Source organism: Cynocephalus volans, chromosome 17 (assembly GCF_027409185.1).
Source record: "Cynocephalus volans isolate mCynVol1 chromosome 17, mCynVol1.pri, whole genome shotgun sequence".
Lineage (NCBI taxonomy): Eukaryota > Metazoa > Chordata > Mammalia > Dermoptera > Cynocephalidae > Cynocephalus > Cynocephalus volans.
The window spans coordinates 16,378,389-16,391,860 of NC_084476.1; positions in this window are offsets into that span (position 1 = coordinate 16,378,389).

Genomic DNA, 13,472 nt, shown 5'->3' on the forward strand with positions numbered 1-13,472 from the left:
ATAAAGGAGTTCTCACATATATTCCCATTTAATGTCTCAAGAATCTCATAAGGTACAGGAATTATTATGATGATACCCATTTTACACATGAGGAAGTTGAGGCTCAGAAAGGTGAAGCAATGTTCCCAGCCTAGTAAGGGGCAGAATCAGAGATCAACCCCCAAGGCTCTCTCTCGGTCTACACTTACATCCCTATTCCACATCACTGCATGTCACATTGCTTGTCAGTTTCAATTTTCTAAGACTAAGACAGCATTTAGTAGTAGTGTCTTAAACATGGATTAACCAGACCCACCAAACCATCACAAGGAAACATGAAGATACACTCTGGATGTAATGGTAAAAACAGTGCCTGAAACGCAGCCCCTGTTGAAGAGTTACATGAAACTACCCAAAGCCGGGCACTGTACCTCGTAAATAAAACTAAGATTTTCCACTTTCAGGAACTAAGGACTTTTTTTTTTTTAATGTCAAAGCTCACATTGTAGGCTCTCCCTTGGCAGAAAGAACCAATGTGTCCAGAATGCTTGAACTCCCTGTGAGTGAGGGGTGAGGGGCCTCCTCCAAGACAGGCCTCACAGTGTCTCCTGTCACCTTCTTGCTGAAGGCAGGGTGGAGGGAAGCACGACAGCTGCTCTGGAAGCACAAGCATCTCTGAGCTGTCTGGCTGACTTCTCCCTGAACATTGTGCACATTGCTTGGGCCACAGTGGCCTAATGAACCCATAACGTAGTTGAACCATCAAATATCAAAGCAGGCTTTTGTGAGTTAGGCTGGCACCGTTTAAAACATCCTCCTCAGCTAACTCTTGTGCATTTGACTGTGTTTCCTTAGTGAGGCTGTGTGACCCTCCAAACCAGGCTGGGCCCCTACTCAACCCTTCCCCAAGGCACTGTGCCCTTGCAATGATCCATTTAGTCACACAGGATTATTTGTTTAGCATGAAGCCTCCTGACTACACTGTAAGCTCCATGTGGGCAAGGTCTGGGTGGATTCTATTCACCATAATCTCCTGTGCCTGGCACAGTGTCAGGTACATTATGGGGCCTCAGTATGTGTTTGTGGATTCAGAAGACCTAAGTTCTAGTCTTGGATTTGCCCCTAATTGGCAGTGATTTGGGACAAGCCTCTTAATGTCTTTGATAGCGTGCAAAACAAGGGTGTTGAACACTCTACTATCTCTGTTATCTGTAGCTCTAAGAAGATCTTTTATAATCTTATGCAAGCTTTTAAATATTGGGTTATGTATTTCTGTTTGGGCAGGTAGAGACGGGCAGGAGAGCATTTCCAATTGAGGGGGAAATCATAAGGCAGGTTTCCATCAGGGGTAAGCAAGATGATCTTAGGTGACACAGATGAACATTGTTCATTTTAACAGCTATATGTCTATTTCACATGTATTAGAAAAAATATAACTAGCACATCAAAGCCATGATATAAAATTTTCTTTTATAATAAACTTATTTGTCAAGAAGTAAGCCTATTTAAGGAAAAGTATTAAGTAAATAAAAGCATAGATTGTTCTTAGGGCAAAAATCATGAGGTTGGCACACACATGATGGAAGTTGAAGAAACTCTATCATAAGAAAATCTGTGAGTTGACCATGAGCCAAACTTGAGGCAGGCAGCCCACTCCATATTTTTCAGGGAGGGACTCTGGACCAAAGTCAGGTTCAGTGTTTCTTTCCAGCTCCTGTAATGCTAATTTATTCAGCAACATCCAACAAATATGTATTGATCTGTAAATGTAGGCCAGGCCCAATTCTAAATGCTTGGGACCAAGATCCCTGCCCTGTGGAACTTAGATTCCAACTGGGGGGACATGCAATGAACAGTAAAGATAATAATTAAGGAATTGATCTTGGATGTTAGAAGGTGATAAGAACTGTGGGGAAAAGAAAAAGTAGAGCAGAATAAGGAAGACTGGAAAAGGTCAGGGGGTTGCAGTTTTAAATAGGATGTTCAAGTCAGGGCAGGCTTCAATGAGAAGGTGAGATTTGAGCATAAACTTGAAGGATATAAGAGAATGAGCCATACAGCCAGTGAGGGGAAGAGAGTTCCAAGCATCTTGGGTACCTAGTGCCCAAGCCCAAAACAGGAACATGCTGGTGTGTTGTAGGAAAAGCAAGGAGGCCGGGGTAACAGATGCAGATTATGCAGGTCAACAGAAGGGGCTTTGGCTTTAACTCGAAAGGAACTGGGAGCCATTGCAAGGCTTTGAACAGAGGAGTGATGTGGTCTGCTAAAGGGTTACTCTGACCGCTGTGTGAAAAGAAGGCAAGGGTAGAAGTGAGCAGACCAGGTAGAAGGTTACTGCAGTGAACCAGGCGGGGGCTGATGATGCCTCAGACCAGAGTGGCAGAAATGGAAATATTGAAAGTGATTAAATTCTGAATATATTTTTAAAGTAGATTCAGCTGGATTCCCTGATAGATTGGAAGTAAGTGTGTGAGAGAAAGAGGAGTCAAGGATCATACCAAGATTTTTGGCCTGGGCAAGTAGAAGAAAGTAGTTGCCATTGACTAAGATTAGGAAGGCTGCAGATGGAGCAGGCTGGGAGGAGTTAGGAGACAGGAGTTCAGTTTTGGACATGCTGAGTTTTAGATCTGTTAAACATCCATGGGAAGGAGTTGAGAAGGCAATCGGTCATACAGTTCTGGAGTTCAGGAGAGAGGTCTGGGCTGAAAATATAAATCTGAGAGTCATCATTAAAGCCATGAGACTGGATAAGGTCATGAAGGATGTAAATATAGAGGAGAGGGAAAAAAGAGGACCTAGGATAGAACTTTGGAGGATTCCCATATTGAATTGTTAGAGAAAAGAGATGGAAGACACACTAAGTTAAGAGAAAAACCAGGAGACTGGGATGTCCTACAAGCCAAGTGAAGAAAAGCGTTTCTAGGAGGAAGAGTGTTGGACTGTATCCAGTGTCGCTGATAGGAGAAGATAAAAGACTTGACTATTGGGTTTAGCATTGGTGACTTTGACCAAAGGAATTTCAGTGGAGTAGTGGGGACAAAAGCCTGATTGGAGTGGGCTTAAGAGTGAATGGGGACATCCAGGCAAGCAACAGACCCAGCCAAGACGCCTGGGGATCTTGAGATGGGGCCCAAGGGCTCAGGCCACACCCCTGCCCACATCCAGGCCAGCAATAGAGCCAGCAGAGCCACCCAGGGGTCCCGAGACAGGGGCTGAAGGCCAGCCACTCCCCGACCCACAACCAGACCGTAGAATATACTTATTAGCCACGTGTGTTTCCTAGGAGTGTGTGACCTATCTGCTCAGGTCTCCCACCAAATCTCTGCTTAGATTTTTCTAATTCGTTTTTAAGAGATCTTTTTGCAATACAAGAAATAATAATAAAAATAAAATAAAATCATTTTAAAAAGAAAAGAGTGAATGGGGGAGAGCATTTGGAGACAGGGAGTCTCTCAGGACATTTTGCCGCAGAGAGGAGCAAAGAACTGGGTCGGGGAAGTAGAGTGAAGAAAAGGTTAAGATAAAAGAAATAACACATTTGTGCACTGAAGGGAATGACCCGGGGGAGAGTAAATGTCGATGATGCAGAGAAAGAGAGAGAAAGAGGAATGGCTAGAGCAATGACCTTGAAGAGGTAAGAGCAGATGGGATCTGGGGCACGAGTGGAGGACTTGGCTTTAAATAACAGCATTGCTAGCTCATCTATGCCACTGGTCCACAAACTTCTGTAAAGGGCCGTGCATTAAAATATCTGTAACTATTTTAGGCTTTGCAAGCCATAGGGTGTCTGCTGCAGCTGCTCAACTCTGTCCTTGTAATATAAACGCAGCCACAGATAATGCATGAAGGAATAGGCATGGACAGTGGGGCAGCAGTGTGTTGATCCCCGATCCGTGGTGATAGGCACAGGGGCAGCGTATGGGGGGCAGACGCTGGTAGTGGGCACATGTGATGGTGAGAGTCTGTGGAAATTCCTTTCTCAGAGAAATAGGAGAGGAGGATCATTGCCTGAGATGGGGGATGGGGAGGAACCACTGGAGCGGGGAGGGGTTGTCTAGAAGAGAGGGAGAGGGAACAGACTAAGGACTTGTAATGTAATTGCCTCTCCATGTGAAGGGTCCTCTTGAGGTTTCTCGTGATGAATGTAAAGTTAAGACTGGCCTGCTTGGGTTGTGGGATTTTCTCCAGCCACATTCAGATCCTTTTCAGAATCTAATGATAGCTATAGAGTTGCCAGTTCTCTCCAGTCCAGGACAATTAGGAACACCTATAATTCAACAGAGTCGAATTGATTGACTCTGCAATGAGGGAGAGCACACGCCACGGGAACCGTAAGACTTCTTGATGAGAGGGTGTTGGAAAAGATTTACTATAGGATTCGGGCTTGTGATAGATACTTTGGGGGAAGGTTCAAGGAAGTGGAGCTCTGCTCTGGGTTGGATGCTCAGGAAGCAGGCGCAGTGCTATGGTTGAGTATCTTAATTCTTTTCTAGCTGGAAGGAGAAATAGCAGCACTCACACACGTTAGCCAGGAAGCGGGCAGGGGTCATCCTTGTGGTTTGGACAATGTTCTTGTTTTTATTCTCTGCTCAAACATGATTATGAAGTAGACTTTTTTGTCTTGATCCATTTTGTTTGATGTTGGTGTGCTGTGACATCAAACACAGAGAACACTGCCGCCTGGTTCTGAGTACCAGACCGGCTCCCAGGGACACTGGGGTCTAGCTCCAGATGTCAGGGGCTGCTCTTCTCTTTCATAGACACTTTTCCCCAAATGCACACATTTGCATACTATTGCAGAAGCCTCACTGAAAGTGCAGGCATGGAGCTCATGATTGACAAGCCCTGTCTCAAGAGCGGGAAATTTAGCAGCCAACTCTGGAGCTTCTCGGAGACACCAAGCCACTCTGGATCATGTTTCCATGGGTTTTCCCTACTCCTGAAAAGAGATTGATTTTATATGTTTAACATAGTAAGAGAAACATGTCACCAGGGACATGATCTTTAACTTTGAATGAGAGATTGAAAATTTCCTTTATGCCTCTGAATCAGAAAGAAAAGAAGGGAAGAAGGGACAAAGAAAGAATGAAGGAGACAGGAGGAAAGGACAGGAGTAGAGAAAAGGAAGAAGACAGGGAGAAAGGAAAAGGGGGGGATTTAAGACGAGATGAGAATTCCATTTCTAAGAACCTTCTGGATTCTTCTGAGCTGGCAGGGTCACCACCCTGACAGACATGCTGGCAGAAACAGATCTGTCCCTTGGAACACTATGTCCACTCCTTCACTGTTTCCATCATTATAATCAGACGTGTATGTTACGTACATAATCATGAATTATAGAATCCTAAAATGTCTAAACCAGAAATGACCTAAAACTCATCTCATCCAATTCCTTCATTTTCACCTGGGAAAACTGAGGCCCAGAGGAGCAGCATGCCTGTGGTTATGGCATTAAGTGGAAGGGCTGGGACACAAGCCCAAGACCTCTGACTCCAAGCCTGGTATTCTTTTCACCACACAGATGTACAGACGTTACATAGAAATAGATTTTGGCTTCCTGTGAAGAAGCATTTTCTTATAGCCAGAGCTGTTCAAAGATAGAGTAGGCCTCTAGGAGGGACCAAGTTTCCCATCACTGGGGATGTCCAAGCAGAGTGTAGTCTAGCTGCTGCCTTTCAGGGATGTTACAGGGGCAATTCAAGGTAAAGAGTTGGCCCTGGTGACAGTCCAGTGTCCCATCAGCTCTGACAGGCCATTAATAGTCAGGAAAACATCTCTTTACTTCTTTAAGCCTCCACTTTCACATGTGAAAATGGAAGTACTAAAAATTCTCAAGTCATAGGATTTCCATGAGACTTAAATGAGACAATACAGATAATGCACATAAAATGATTAACACAGCACCTTGCACGATAAAAATAACTTGTGGTTGGTTAATAATATGTCCCTGGCACACCATGGGTGATAAATTCAATAAATGTTTTCCTTGTGAACATCCTACTTAGAATCATACAGTACTAAAATTTAAAGATCTCCTAGAGATCATCTAATCAACCCCTTACCACTTCACAGATAAGGAAGCAGGCCCAGTGAGGAGCAGGGACTCACCGAGGGTTCCACAGCACGGTCAGGACAAGAACCTACAACACCCAGCTCCTCTTTCCTCGCACTGGCAGCCTGGGACCTCTTCCCACCCGCCAGGCCTGGTAAGAGCAATCTCTGCAGTGAGCAGAGACCAGAGCCTGGGGTAGGAGCAGGGGCTCCCCCAGATGAGATGAGAGAAATCAGAACTGTTTCTGAGGGTTTCTGTTTGGCTGGAGTTTTGGGTGTGTGTGCGTGTCTGTGTGTGTGTTGGTGTTGTGGGGGTGGGAGGCACAAGGGGGCTTGAAACTGAATGAAACAAGAGAAATTGGAGTTAAGGAAAGGATTGTTTGGCTTAATAATAATTTTTCCAAATAGAGAATCCTAAGGATATTAGAGCCAGGACTGGACTCTAATTATCTGAGAGCAGAAGAAGAGAAAGGAGATGTGCCCAGAGTAGGAGGAGAACACAGAAAGAATTCCTGCGACTGTCGGGGCCTCGGGGCAGGGCCGGTCATCATTCGTCCTCTTCTTGCCACCTTCTTTCACTCAAATGGCAAAAGGCCAAATTGTGGTCTGTTGGTTAATTAAATGCTGCGTGTGGACATTAAAATGGCCCATTGGTTTGGCTACGTTGTGTGTGTGTGACAGAGAGACGGTGACAAAGAAAGAAGTTGTGACTATGGGGAAGTGATAAGGTGAAGAAGATACTGAACCAGGAGACAGAAGAGCTGCCCTGGCTTGAGGCGTTGGGAAGGTTCCTGGACATCATCAAGCCTCAATTTGCCCATCTGTAAAGTGGAAGTAACGTTATCAGCCCTGAAGAGTTGTAAGGGTTAGAAAAGATACCTAAGTGCCCACTCAGGACAGCATGGATCGTGGTAGCCAGTGGCAGGCATCTCTCTGTCTGATTGTTCTCTTAGCTCTCTGTGGCTCAGTTTTCTCTTTTGAAAATTAGGTAATAATGTCTCCTGGCCGAATTTGTAGATTTGTTGCAAGGATAAAATAAGATCAAACAAGTGAAATAATTTTAAGCTGTAGAATTTTGAACAATTATGGACATAGCCTTAATAACCAAAAGCATTTTTGTGCTAAGATAACATAGGCAGAGACTGCTTGGTGCGCTTTTAAAAGATTGGGGAAAGACCGCTATCTTAAAAACCAATCTCCCCCAGTGCATCACAGTTCCCTGTTAGCACTTCTCCCTTTGGTCCTGGAGCTTGTCAGCCTCAGAGCAGTGCTATGCGAAGCATGGTCTCCTGGCCAGCATCCCCATCACCTAGGAGCTTGTTAGAAATGCAAATTCTCAGGCCCCACCCCAGACCTACTAAATCAGAAACGCTGGGAGTGAAGCCCAGAAATCTATGTTTTAACAAGATCTCCCAGAAAATTATAGGTACATCAAAGTTTAAGAAGTGATGTTTAAGAGCTTGTGAAAATACAGGTCTGATTCTGTAGGTCTGGGGTGGGCAGGAGCTCCTACATCTCCTAGGTGATGCCTATAGTGCTGGTTCTTGGACCTTGAGTAACAAGGTTCTAGAGTGTTCTATAATGTCAGGGATTCCTGCATGAAGGGAAGTAATCCTTTAACAGCCAGCTCCTTAGTTGACAGTAACTGTGCACAAGGCCTTTTGGGAATGGACTACAGGAGAAAAGGCTGAGGGATTCTAGGGACAGGGAAACACAGGCAGTAAACAGAAAGAGGTCTTCAGAAAAAAAGGGAGGTAGGAGACCCAAAAGGAAAAGTAAGCTGCGTTTGCAGAATGTGCCCAGGGCAGGTCTGGCCATGAATTAATCTCTTCACTCACTAAGTGTCTTCTATGTGTAAAGCACTGTTCTGTGTTCTTTGCATTCACCAAATCAATTAATCTGCAAAACGACCTAACGAGGCTGGTACTATTATTATCCCCATTTTACAGAGAAATAAACCAAGGAACAGAGAGATTAAGTAACTTGCCCAGGGTCACTTGGCTAGTAAGTAGGGGAGCCGAGATTTAGAATGCAGGCAGTGGACTCATCAGCATTAGACTCTTCTGCCTCAATTATAGTCTCTGCCCTCAGGAAGCCCACAGTCCAACGTGCACTAGGGGATGGTACTGACAAGCGCTGGCACCTGGATGATACTTAGTATGTGCCAGGCACCATTCCAAGCACTTCACATAAACCTACTATTTTAGCTCTTGGAGCAATTCTATGAGGTCAGGATGACTCTTATCTTCTTTTTATAACTGAGTGATTAAGTAAACTGGCCCAGTGACACACGGCTGGCAGATGGCAGAGTGGGGATCTGTGGCAGAGGCTTTGCAGGAAATAAAGAGCACACTGAGGCACAAAGCAGGGGCGCCTGACCCATGAGGAGGGGAGAGGTGATGAGAAAGGCTTCCTGGGGCAAGTGACATTTAAGCAGATGTCTGAAGCACGAGAAGGACTTGGCAGATGAAGAGGACAGGAAGGTGATGAAGAGGAAGGAACCAGGGAGCAGCAGGAGCAAAACAGGACCACACACGAAATATGTGAAGGAACAGAAACCGTCCAGTATGGCGGGTTCCTTGGTGGGGTGGAAGGGAGGGTGAGGACGGGCTCCAAACTCAATAAATACATGCAAGGCAGAGTGCCAGGCGCCGAGGACACAGCCTGGGCCAGACAGAAACACTGGCTGCAGGTAGGGAATACGGGTGTAAAGGCATCGTTTATGCAATTAAGTATTTAATGACAGCTATAATAATATGGGGGAAGGTGATCCTGTGCAGAGACCCAGTAACAGGGAGAGAAATGGATGACACAGAGAGAGAGAAGCCGGTGCAGACTCATGGAATGACACAGACACCCAGGACGGGAGAAGCAGAAATGCAGCAGAGAGAGAGGCACAGAAGGGCCAGCCCAGGGGGAGGTTTGCCTCTCATGGAGCCTCCCTGGCTTGCAGCCATAGTGATAGAAGCCGTGGGCGGAAACTCAATCAGAGTAAATCCTTCTAATGAGGGCGATCCGGAAGGTGAAGGGTCATGACCTGCAAGAAAGAAGTTGAAAGGTCCAGGGAGCATTTGGGCAGGAGAAGAGAGGACTGGGTTGGAGGGGAGGTGTGGTTTACAATGGAGAGCAGCCGACCGATTTGTGCAGTAGGCATGGTAATCCAGGGGAGTGTCCCACATAAGGTAAACTAAGGCAGTAAAGATGCTGTTGTTTAGGTCCAAGCACCACGTCATAAACAAGAACATTCCTAATACACCAGCCTTCTGTCCCTCACCCCCAGCTGTTCCTAGGGCTCCCTCACCAAGAAGGGGCCACTGGGTAGAACTTTCTCCAATATTTACTGCCATCTAATTTAAGCAGCAAGCCGATACTTGCCCAGTACATTCATTTGCAGAGCAGGTCCACATCCACCCACATCACAAGGAGATGTCATCGCCCTCCCTTTGCAGATGAGGAAACTGAGGCTCAGAGAGGTCAACCTCATCGATCCAGCAGATGTCACAAATAGGGTCTGAACCCAGCTTTCCTAACTCAAAGGCTTTTGCTTCTTTCTGTACATTTCCCTGGAAAAGTCCGTAGGGATTAGGTTCTTCAATATTCTCACTTGACAGATGAAGAGAGAAGCCCAGGGAGGGTAAATGACTTGCCCACAGCCATACGGTCAGGGCTATCATCCAGGCTTCTCCCCCACCCACGTCCTGCTGCCTCCACATGGCCTTGAAGGATGAACAAGCAGGTCAGTATCCCAGATGAGGGCCCAGCAGCCTAGGAGAATGGCACATGAAGAGCCTTAAGTGTCTGGGTGGCAACGGCCCAGGAACTCAGCTGGCCACAGTTCCAGCAGACGGTTCCCTGTGTGTCCAAGCAGTGTGCCCACTGAATCCCCATGGCTGTCTCCACTCCAGGCTCCCGGCCACCCTGCTGTGACAGTGAAAACCTTTCACCTGCATTTCTTCCTGATGCCTGAATCTAGCCTTTTTACTTTCACTTAAATAATTTGTTCTCTTTTACCTTTCTGTTATTTTCCTTTGGCTTGTACTGTTTTCTTTTGTGCAGTTGTAATAATTTCCTTTTTATTTTCCCTTCTAATTATCATCATTTCATAGTTACTTTATTCTGGTTTATTTATTTTTAGCTTGTATTTATTGGTTCTTAGGGTTTTTATTTTTTTATTTTTCATTTCACCTTTTTAGTAATGTTCCTAGCACAAATCATCCATGTTCTCTCTTTTTTTTTTCCAATTTTGCCATTGCTCCAGTGGCCAAGCAGGAAGCATAAGAATACAGGGGCAGGTGCTGCCAAATGGGCCTGGCAGTGTGCAGAACAACATGAAACAGGTCTCTGTTCCTAGAGGTTTATGGTCAGAGATGCTCATGTCACTTAATGTTCCAGACCCCACGTACTAAGCAGAATAGCTCCAAGCCAGAAATAGTCTGTGCAAAAGGGCCTCTAGCACCAGATCCAAGCCCCTCTTTGTGTCCTTGCTTCCCCCCACCCCCACCGCTTCATGACCTGGTCCCCAGGATGGACCTCTCTGAACTGAAGAGCAGATGCACTTGTCAACTTTTCTTTCTTCTCACCCTGGCTCCTACAGCCAGACCTAAGTTCACACAACAGATCTGTCCCCCCTCCCCCAGGCTGTTGCCTGCTGAGTTGGTTGATTACTGCTGATGCTAGTTCCCTGCCCCACCAGGGGCAGCAGCTCTGACCTGTCACCCCCACTTCCAGCCCAGAAATCACTATCTTAGCACTTGGGGTTCAAAAGGTTGCCAAACAAATGAAAATCAATCTTACCTCTTTGCTAAGCAATTTGACAATACATCTGTATTCAAGAGCCAAAATATATTTATTTCTCTTGATCCAGTAATCCTTCTCCTATTGAATTATTTATATAGAGTAAATTCCCAAAAGGAAAAAAAAAGGGTTTGTCCACGAAGGTCTTCCGTGGAGGATTAATTATTCATTTGATAAATATTTACTGGGTACCTCCCATGTGCCAGACACAGTTCTGCTATAATCAAGATAAACAGGGTCCCTGTTCTTCTGGAGAGTATGTTATAATTGAGAAGAAAGACCATAAATACCCACATAAATAAATATATTTACTAAATAATATATTTATTAATATTTTATTAATATATCAATAATATATTGATATATTAATAATTATAATACAAACATAATTATTAATATAATAGTATATTAATAATTTATTGATATAATATAGTTATATATTTACTAATATAACAAATTAGTATATGTTTCCTAAATATATTAGTAAATAGCATATTTACTAAATTCTCAGGAGAGAATTAAAATAAAGCTCTGTGATAGAGGATAATTGGGTGGCGGCTCTAGACTGGGTAGTCAGGGAAGGTCTATCCAATGTCACTAAATAAAGTGACATGGAAGCTGAGATTCTCATGACAAGAAGGAATGAAGGTCCAGAGAGAGAATTCCAGAAAGAGAGGCTAGTGAAAGCCAACACCTAGTGGTCCAGAGCACCGATGGGGTTGATAGGGCTGATGGGGCTGGACCAAAGAAAGCAAGTGATGGGCAATGGGGTGGGAGAAGTGAGAGGGGCCAGATCCACGGGGTTTTGTAAGCCCCAGTGAGATGTTTGGGTTTGTTCAGTTGAGAGCACTAAGCAAGGGCAGGAGACCAGACTGGAGATGAGCACAGAGGCAGGGGACCTGTCAGGAGCTATCACAGCTGTCCTGGTAAGAAGTGATAGTAGCTGGACCCGGAATGGTAGAAATGCAGATGAATAGAAATGGGATATTTCTGAAAGTGGGAATGAAAGGATTTACTGCAGGAATTGGGATGGGGTGATGAAAGCAGAGGAATCGAGGATTACTCGTGGACTCTTGGCTTAAGCTACTAAGCATGCCATTTACACGGCTGGGGAAGACAGAAGGTACAAAGGTACAAAAATAAGAAAAGAAGATGTTATGGGTTGAACTGTGTGCCCCAAAAAGATATGTTGAAATGCTAACCCACAGTACCTCAGAATGTGATCTTATTTGGAAATAAGGTTGTTGCAGATGTCATCGGTTAAGGTAAGATGAAATCATACTGGAATACGGTGGGCCCTTAATCCAATGTGACTGGTATCTTTATAAGAGGAGGAAAATGTGAGCACAGAGACAGTGTTTTAGTCCGTTTGTGTTGCTGTAACAGAAATACCTGAGACTGGCTAATTTATAAATAACAGAGGTTTATTTGGCTTACGATTCTGGGACAGGTGCATCTGGCACGGGCCTCAGGCTGCTTCTACTCATGGCAGAAAGTGGCAGGCAGCTGGTGGGTACAAGCAGATCACATGGCGAGAGGAAGCAAGGGAGGGGAGGTGCCAGGGTCTTTTAAACAACCAGCTCTCATGGGAACTAATACAGCGAGATCTCACTCATTAATCGCCCCACCTAGGGAGAGCATTAATCTATTCAAGAGGGGTCCGCCCCCATGACTCAGTCAGTTTCCAACACTGCCACATTGGGGATCAAATTTCCCCATGAGTTCTGGGAGGATAATACATCTAAACTCCATCAGACAGAGACACAAAGAGAGAATACCATGTCAGGACATAGACACTGGAAGAAGATGCCCACCTAAAGAAGAGACAAAAATTGGAGTGATGCCTCTACAAGCCCAGGAATGCCAACAATTGCCGCCGTCACTGGAAGCCAGGAGAGAGACAGGGAACACATCCTCCCTGAGAACCCTCAGAAAGAGCCAATCCTGCTGACACTTTGATTTCAGACTTTGAACCTCCGGAACCATGAGAGAATACATTTCTGTTGTTTTAAGACACCCAGTTTGTGGTTCTTTGTTACTACAGCCCTTGCAAACTAATACAAAGGAGAGTAGGGATGTCTGTAGGGGGCTTGTTATGTTCAAGAACTCTTTTAGACATCCTTGTGGAAATACCAAGTAGCATTTGGATATATGAGTCTAGAATTATGGTATCTAACATAATGCATGGTACTTTATTGAAGTTCTTTATGTGATATATAAAATACTACATTAGGTGGTGATCTAAAAGGGGGAAATAATTATATAAATGATGGTACACACAAGCGATGAAATATTATGTTGCCTCTAAAAAGAAGCATTATAAAGACTAGGTAGGAACCTGGAAAATGCTTGTGATGATGTTACACACAAAGCCAAGAATTACCACTATGTAATAACTGTCTCTGGATGTGAAGTAGGTGTCAAACGGTCTCCGTTCCAATCACAGCTGCAACTCTTCTAAATGGTCTGGGATAAATTGTCACTATCCTGCATGTTATGTTTGCTCACTTTATTTGCAGCACCAAAGTAAGTGCGCACAAGGCTGAATTGCAAAGTGCTGAGATGGCAGAGTAAAGAAGCAATCAGAGTGGACACAGAATTGAGCAACGCAGACTTCCTGGAAGAGTTGACCTCTGCAAAAAAGTCCA